Source organism: Momordica charantia (genome assembly GCF_013281855.1).
Source record: "Momordica charantia cultivar OHB3-1 chromosome 10 unlocalized genomic scaffold, Mcharantia_2.0 BLBB01000010.1, whole genome shotgun sequence".
NCBI lineage: Eukaryota > Viridiplantae > Streptophyta > Magnoliopsida > Cucurbitales > Cucurbitaceae > Momordica > Momordica charantia.
The window spans coordinates 15,846,492-15,855,463 of record NW_028275158.1 but is presented as its reverse complement, the minus strand read 5'-3'; the positions used below and the strand labels follow the sequence as shown (position 1 = coordinate 15,855,463).

The following is an 8,972-nucleotide window of genomic DNA, read 5'->3' as shown; positions in this document are numbered from 1 at the left end:
TTGTTTTCTTATCACTTATGGTCATGCAAACCCCTAGATCACAAATGCTAGAACCACCAAATCGAGATGATGGCAACCCAAGGAAGAAGTTAGAACAAATTTACCTTGATGATCAAGATCAAGAGTAAAGAAAACTTGTTTCAAAACTCAAGATTCGAACCACTCCACAAGATAGCTTAATCAAGGCTACTTGAATGATTCTAACATACAAATCTAACACCCAAGAATTGCAAAGAAAAAACAAACTCTAGACTTTTGAAGCAAATTAGCAACTTTCATTCATTCATAAAATCTGTTTTTCCAAGGGAACAAGCTAGGCTATTTATAGCCTCCAAAACAACCCTTCAAGTGACCTAAACAATTGTAAAGGTTGTAACTTCCTACTACATCAATACCATAACTATCACTAACTTAAATGTAACTTAAAACATATAAATGAAATGTTTAAAACTGAAAATACAATTAAACATGCTTTAAATCCGAGAATGAAACTCCTCTACCATAAAACCAAGAAGTTGTAACCCTCCAAGAGTGAATGAACTGGATTTTGAACTACTTTGAAGTCTTGTTCATTTAATGCATCTTGAGGTTGCCATAAATGACACTATAGTGCATTTAATGCAACTCCAATTTGTTGTCAACTTGGACATAGGATTCTCCAACAACTTCCTTTAAATCTTGAGGACTAATACACTTTGGTTCATATCAACAGGAGAGGGTTCAGGCATCGTCTAAGTGGCGGTTTTGGTTTCCTTCTCCATTGTCAACTGCTTTAACATCTGGTTCATAGCTGCCATTTGGGATTGCATTGAAGCTACTGTGTCGCCTTGGTCATTAATGTCTGTCATCTTGTTTAAGATATCGACGATCTCATTTACTGACTTTTCTAACAATGAGCCATTAGCTGCGATGTTCAACATCATCCTTGATGAATGATCCAATCCTCTATAGAATTGTTCAATCTGCACACATGCGGGCAATCCATGGCTCGGGCATCTTCTAAGAAACTCTTTAAAACGCTCCCAAGCTTCTTGAACTGCTTCACTCTCCTTCTGTCTAAAAGACACAATGTCCTCTCGAAGGTCTGCATTCCTGGTCAAAGTGTGGTACATTGCCAAAAATTTCTCCGTCAGTTCTACCCATGTTTTGACATAATTTGGTTCTAGTGCATTTAGCTAAGTCCTTGCACCATGTCTGAGAGAAAAGGGAAACATTTTTAATCTTAGTGCATCCTCAGAGACACCAGGAAGTTGAAATGCATTAGATATTTCAATAAAAGATTTCAGATGGGCGTAAAGATCTTCGTTAGTCAATCCTCCGAACTGGCCCATCGTTTGTAACATCTGGAACACGATTGGCTTGAGCTCGAATTGTGCGGCATGGGGTAAAGGATTATTTATCCCTAAATTTAGGTTGTGGAATGCATGAGTGACATAATTTTGCATGGCTACATCTCAGTTATCTGCTAGGAGGATTGTCGATTTGCTGCTCCTTCACCTGCCATATCTCCGTTCACAGGTGGATTTTGTGGAGATGGAGGATCTTGTGGATTTCTATTCATCTCGATGGTCTCTTCTTCAACTTCTTTCTCTTTTTGATTTTCTCAATCTTTTCTCAACCTCTGCTCACGCCTTAACCTCTTAAGGGTTCTCTCAATCTCTGGATCAAAGGTGAACCAACCAGACCCTGTGCTCATACACAACTCCCTTAAAGGTTAGATATAACAATTAAGTCCAATAACAGAGGTATGCAACAATCACACATGAAACAATTCACTAGAAAAGAATATGATTTGAAAACTTAAGTCCCCGACAACGGCTCAAAAAACTTGTTGGGACTTTCTATACCTTTGAAAGATCAAAGACTCATGCAAGTGCACATGGTCACAAGTAATACTCGGAAGTAATCCAAGTTTAAATCCTGAGGGACTTGTTGCTTTTCAAAACAGATTTTAAGATGTGAATAGTTCAAATATGCAATTGTGATTTAGGAAGAAAAATGTGATGAAATGTTGTCGTTTGGGGTTTTAACTCTCAATCAATTTAATAAAACTCAACCTCCTTGTCTCCTACCTTAGTTTTGATACAAAACATGGAAAACAGACTATGTTGGGAAAAGGCACCAGGCGCAATTCCTGGCTTTTCTTGGGATTTGAGTTCTATTCTTTCACTACCGCTTTTGGTTGCTACAGAGGCTAGGGTAACCTACAATCATACGCCTATGTGTGATTACAATCCTAGAGAATATCTACCAACTCATTTTCATTATGGGTCAGAGGGCCTATGCCTAGGACCACGTTTTATGCGCTTATTACTAAGTCATATTGATAAGAAAACAATAGCCAATTGGATCTAAGAACCCATATGGTTATGCAAACCCCTAGATCACAAATGCTAAAACCCCCAAATCGAGATGATGTCAACCCAAGGAAGAAGTTAGAACGGATTTACCTTGTTGATCAATATCAAGAGTAGAGAAAACTTATTTGTAAACTCAAGATTCGAACCACTACACAAAATAGCTTGATCAAAGCTACTTGAATAACTCTAGCATGCAAATCTAACACTCAAGAATTGCAAAGAAAAACAAGCTCTAGGCTTTTTGAAGCAAAATAGCAACTTTCATTCAATCATCAAAATCTCTCTCTTTTTCCAAGGGAACAAGCTAGACTATTTATAGCCTCCAAAACCAACCCTTCAAGTAACCTAAAAGAATTGTAAAGGTTGTAACTCCCTACTGCATCAATACCATAACCACCACTAACTCAAATGTAACTTAAAACACATAAATGAAATGTTTAAAACTGAAAATACAATTAAACATGCTTTAAATCCGAGAATGAAACTCCTCCACTATAAAACCAAGAAGTTGTAACCCTCCAAGAGTGAATGAACTTGATTTTGAACTACTTTGAAGTCTTGTTCATTTAATGCATCTTGAGTTCAACTTATACTTCTATTAATGCAACTTGAGTTTGTAGTAAATGAAGTTGGACTTGTTCTTGACTTCATTCAATGCAACTTGAGGTTGCCATAAATGACACTATAGTGCATTTAATGCAACTTCACTTTGTTGTCAACTTGGACATAGGATTCTCTAACAACTTCCTTTAAATCTTGAGGACTAAGACACTTTGGTTCATATCACATATCCCATATTGGTTTCCTATTATTTTACCTAACTCACTTTTCCCAAGTTTGGACTTTGGTGTATAAATCAAGTTCCCACCAGCCTGGAAAAAAGTCGTAAAGATAAGTTTTTAGAAACCAATCCAAAAAAGTGTGAGGCGCAATCTGGCAAAAATCCGAGCGTGTTGAAATCAAATCATTTGACTAAGGCATTCCACAAGGAGGTTGATAAGTAATTTAGAACATAATTAAATGAAAGTAAATGTGCGAAAACATAAAGGAAGTATTTTGCATTGAATTTAAATAAATAAATAAGCCATACAATGAGTTCTAGCTTTACCCTGTTCTCTCTCGAGCGTGAGGGGAGTTGAAACTCGCTAATGAACTTTAAAAAAACAGAATGAAAAAGGAACGGAAGTAATTAAGAACTTGAATTAAAAGCAAAACGAAAGGTAAAAGCGTGAAAAACAAGGAAATGAACAACTATAACATGAACATAAACCCTAAAAACGTGTTCTACAACTAGAGAACAACTAAAAGAAGATGAAATGGAGCTTGGAAAGGATGATTTGTTGATTGAGGGATTGCTTCCTTTTATAGCACCATAGGTTGGTTGAAACTCCCCTCCATTTTAGGTGGAAATTAGTGGAGATTCACCTAACCACCTCACCTGGACTTGGACTCACGGTTTTGAACATATGGGAAATGTCCTCCTTGCCCTTCATTAATAAAAACGTGCATTTTGACATTTTGATCCTCCAAAAATGCGCCGGGCGAATTCTGCAAAAACAAAATTCTGTTTTTTCTCCCAACTTTGACCGCATTTTTCTCATATTTTTCCTAAAGTACCATAGTTTGACTTTTATGCAGAAATAATCAATGCATGTTCTACTTTAAGAATATATGGTCCTTTTTGGTAAATAATAATGGGAAAGGGGTAAAAAACGTGGTCAAACAAGGCTACCGATACATATTTCTACAGTAAAAAGTCAACCCTAACAACTTACAATCACTGAAGGAGAGCCGACATGAAGGAAGCGGGACCCCAAGATATGGCACCGGTAACGAGGCCACAGAAAACCCCAAAAAGGAAGCCAAATCCTAAACCTTCTCACTCGACAGACCCGCTTCAAAGAATCAGCTCTTTCGAGTATTGGCAACAAGACCCACCACCTTCCCAAAAGAGGCCAAGGAAGCTTTAATAAAAGATAAAGAAGCAACATCTCCGCTCGAAAAAATCATCACGTCATTAGCAAGGTATATATGAGTTAAGCCAACCTTCTCACACTTCGGATGATACCTGAACCCCGATGACGGCCTATTAAGCATACGCATCAGCACCTCCATGGCCACAACAAAAAGGTAGGAGGAAAGAGGATCCCCCTGCCACAACCCACGCCGACCTGGAAAATAACCCTCAAAGGCACCATTCAAAGTGATCGAGAACCTCAGAGAAGTAATGCAAACTCAGATCCAATTGACAATGCGATAAGGGGTCCCACTAGCGAGCAACAGGCCAAACAGAAAATCCCAATGCACTGAATCATACACCTTCTGAAGATCAATTTTAAGCACGCAACGAGAAAGACCCTTATTCAAATGGTAGCCACCCACAAGCTCCTGACACAACAATATATTATCCACAATATGATGACCAGGCACAAAGTAGACTGATTCTAACTAACAAAACTAAGGAGCCGGGTCTTCAGCTGATTCGCTAATAACTATGGAATGCACTTATACAACACATTAAAACAAGATATTGGATGAAAATCTACAAGCCCTTACAGATTAGGGATCTTTAGAATTAGAGTAATCGATGTTGCATTAACAATCGGGGGCAAGAACGAGGTATCAAAGAAATGCAAGATAGCTCGACAAAAATCATCCCCGATTACACTCCAAGCAGCCTTTAAGAAGCCTACGAAAAACCTGTCAGGACCAGGAGCCTTCCTATTAGGCATAGAAAACATAACCTCCCGCACCTCCAAGGGGGTCATAAGGCGACACAAATCCACACAACACTCTGGAGGCCAAACAAACTCTAGGATCCCAGCAAGTCGTGCCGTCAGGTCCCTATAGCCAACCGTCTCAAAACCGAGTAACTTATGATAGAAGTCACCCGTCAAACGAGCAATTTCAAAGCGATCAATAATCACCTGGCCTGCCTCATTGGTCAACGAAGCTAGATCATTCCGAAAAACCCGGCCACGAAAACTATGGTGAAAAAAGGCAGAAGTCTGGTCACCTAAGGAGACCCATCGAACCCTGGACTATGACGCAAAGTAGTCTACTTCATCTTAGCCCACACCTAAAAATCACAAGTGGTAACCCTTTCCTCCTCTTAAACAACCACATAAGAAGGATCCTGAACAGCTTTCCGAATAGTACCAATATGGTGACCTAACCAACACAGAACAGACTTTAGAGCACTAAGGTTAAGGCCAAAACTCACGATAGGAGAAATCTGGGGGACCAGCTTCCAAGTAACACAAATAGAAGGTATAAACTACGCATCAGCAGCCCAATAATAAAAAAACCCGAAAATAAGAACGACACCTCAGAGCATCAAGAGCAACAACAAACACAAAAGGACAATAATTAGAGACCCTCCATTCTCGCACCTGCACCTCAAAGCTAGGGAATGAATCAAACCAAGCAGAGTTGACCAGAACACTATCAAGATGCTTCAATATAAGCCCAACACCTAGTTGTCTATTTCCTAGGTAAACCAAGGACAAGACACACAAGACTTACCCAGGTCAGCCTACAACATGGTCTAATCAAACCACAATCTAGCCACATCCAACATACCACCTAGCACCTCCGACGAGTGACAAATTGCATTGAAATCACCATAACCACACTTCGACAGGTCCACGAAGAGCATATCAAAACTAGAGAATCCCACAGAGGAGCATGCTCATAAGGAGAATTCGAAGCATACTGATATAGAAATGAGTGATCACGGAGTGTACGAGGAAAGCCTTTGGAAGGCTATGAGAGATAATTTTGCTGAAATACGCAAATCCATGAAGTACATTTCAAAGTTAAAACAAGAATTGAAATTGAGGGACCAAGCCAAGGAAAGACAAGCTGCACAATTCGTTCAAAGGGAGGAAGATTTTCTCGAGCCTCGAGAGGATGAGAAATCAATTCAAAATGAGAGAGAACATCCAAATCTCTAAAAGAATGATTCGAACAATGTTGAGGTCGTTATGTGTGATGCTCAAGAGGAAGATTCAAATGATAAGGTTGTTATGTTTGATGAGAAGACAACCGAAGATTGTAATGAGTTATGCTTTGAAAAAGAGGTGGAGACAAAAGTAGCAGAAACAAAGGACGGTGAAAAAAGTGACAATCGAGAGAAAAGTGTTGACGACCATATGAGTTTGGTTACGAGGGTTTCTAAAGCTAGTATTGTTTTGTTTTCAAAACGACATATACAAAAGCTTGTAACTAAACGAAGTTGCTTTCTAACGGGTGCACTTAAACCAATTGTACAAAGTTTTTCTTTTGAATTCTTGCAGGAGGTCAAACTGCTTGTTGAAAAGCTAAATTCAAGAGTTGCTTTTAAAAAGAGACAATTTCATTCACATGGGACATATGAATCCAAGAGGCTGCACAAGAAGCATCATTCCAACTTCACTTCCTACCGCATCCAAGACAATAAATTCAAAGCAGAGAGGGATCCAAGTAGTACAAAGCTGTGGAATGCACATGACTTCAAATTTTCCATGCAAGGAGATCCTTTAGATTCGAGGATGAATCTTTTCGAAGAATGGGAGAATGATATAGAAATGAATGATCACGGAGTACACGGGGAAGTCTACAAGAGGAGCAAGCTCAAATCAGCTCAAATGAAGCTTATGCTCAAAGTCAACCCAATCATGAGCCAATCATTATGCCACAAGGTCCAATAACAAGAGCTAGAGCTAAAAGACTACAAGAAAGGTTGAATGGTCACTTCTAAGCTAAGGTGTTCACACTTGGTGAAGAGTTGCATCCCTTCAAGCTTGAAAAGACATCTTGTCCTCCAAGAAACTTCATGAATCTAAAAACCCAGATTCATCCACATATTTAATTTATTATGTATTTTTCAAGGGTTGTGTCTTTTCATCCAAGAGTTGTGTCTTTTCATTATGTCTTTTGAATTACTATAAATAGGGATGTACATTTGCTTTTCAAAAACAACATTTGATGAATGAAAATTTCAGATTGAGTTTAATCTCTCTCAAGCTTTAAGCTTTCTTTGTATTCTTGTGTTTAAAATGCATGTTTAGAACTTTCAATCTAGTTTGATCAATTAGGTTGTGAAGAGTTCAAAATCTTGAATATAGGAACAAGTTCTCCTTTATTCTTGATCATTGATCATCTTTTCCAAGCACAAATCTGTTTAGCTTTCTTGGGGTTGATTCATCATCTTGTTATTCGGGTTATTCTTATTATTGTTGTGGGGGTTCACCTTGTATAAGGGAGTTCTCATGCATAATTGAGTTAGTTCCTTTATCACATACAGATAACCTGAATCAAGGTTTGAGAAACCGATAAAGAACTACACCATGAACCATCTGAGCAGTAACCGTAAGTGCGGTAAACCGTAACGGCCTGGACACCATAACGCCCAAATCTGCCTCAGATCAGAGGAAGAATAACTGCTTACACACTGCCAGTGAGCCTAAAAAGGGCAAATGACCGAATAAAAATTGCAACGCAGGACCCTGGTCTCCATCTTACAACAGAACTCAGCACGAATACTACTAAAAAACGAGCGGACCTTGCGGCCCTTTGCAGCAGCATTTAAGCCTCACACATTCCACGAGCACCAACTAGTCATGATACACATGAGGGGAAGAGAAACCCGCCCTAGTAACAGGAGACAAACGACGACGGCCGCGAGAGACAACTGCAGTGAAACCCTCCTGGTCATCTCCTCAGAAAAGTGGTGAAAACACCCCCTCACAACCACCGCGGCAAGAGGGGCCCGGGTGATGTGAACCAAGGAAGCACCATTGTTATGCCTCAAGGACCCATAACGAGATCAAGAGCCAAGAAGCTACTGTTGGGTACTATGTCCTAAAACTCGTAGTTTGTAAATAGTGAACATTAATGTTGTTAAATGAAAGTGAATTTGTTTTTTAATAAATCCAATAAACTACGAGCCCTTGGCTATTATAATGAGTACTTGGACTTTATGTGGAGACATAAACTGGATCAAGTTCAAGTAAATAGCCTAAACAGTCTATAGTACATGGATCAAGTTGGGTACTTTTTCCTGGAGACACTATTGAATACGGCCCATTTTATGATTGTTACAAATGTTGTAATGTGTCATAAACGAAGTGATCCTGATTCGTTCGGGTAGAAACATGTTGATATGAACCAAAGTGTATTAGTCCTCAAGATTTAAAGGAAGTTGTTGGAGAATCCTATGTCCAAGTTGACAACAAATTGGAGTTGCATTAAATGCACTCTAGTGTCATTTATGGCAACCTCAAGCTGCATTGAATGAAATCAAGAACAAGTCCAACTTCATTTACTACAAACTCAAGTTGCATTAATGGAAGTCTAAGTTGAACTCAAGATGCATTAAATGAACAAGACTTTAAAGTAGTTCAAAATCCAGTTCATTCACTCTTGGAGGGTTACAAATTCTTGGTTTTATGGTGGAGGAGTTTCATTCTCGGATTTAAAGCATGTTTAATTGTATTTTCAGTTTTAAACATTTCATTTATGTGTTTTAAGTTACATTTGAGTTAGTGATTGTTATGGTATTGATGTAATAGGAAGTTATAACCTTTACAATTCTTTTAGGTTACTTGAAGGGTTGTTTTGGAGGCTATA

The 8,972-nt window shown here is 38.8% G+C and overlaps 1 non-coding gene across 1 annotated transcript; it reads left to right on the top strand.

Moving 5' to 3' along the window:
• Positions 1–978: 978 nt before the first annotated feature.
• Positions 979–1,085, top strand: LOC148208667 (small nucleolar RNA R71). Its single transcript, XR_015788645.1, has one exon. It is a non-coding gene; the product is annotated as a small nucleolar RNA R71 (small nucleolar RNA).
• The last annotated feature ends 7,887 nt before the right edge of the window (positions 1,086–8,972 follow it).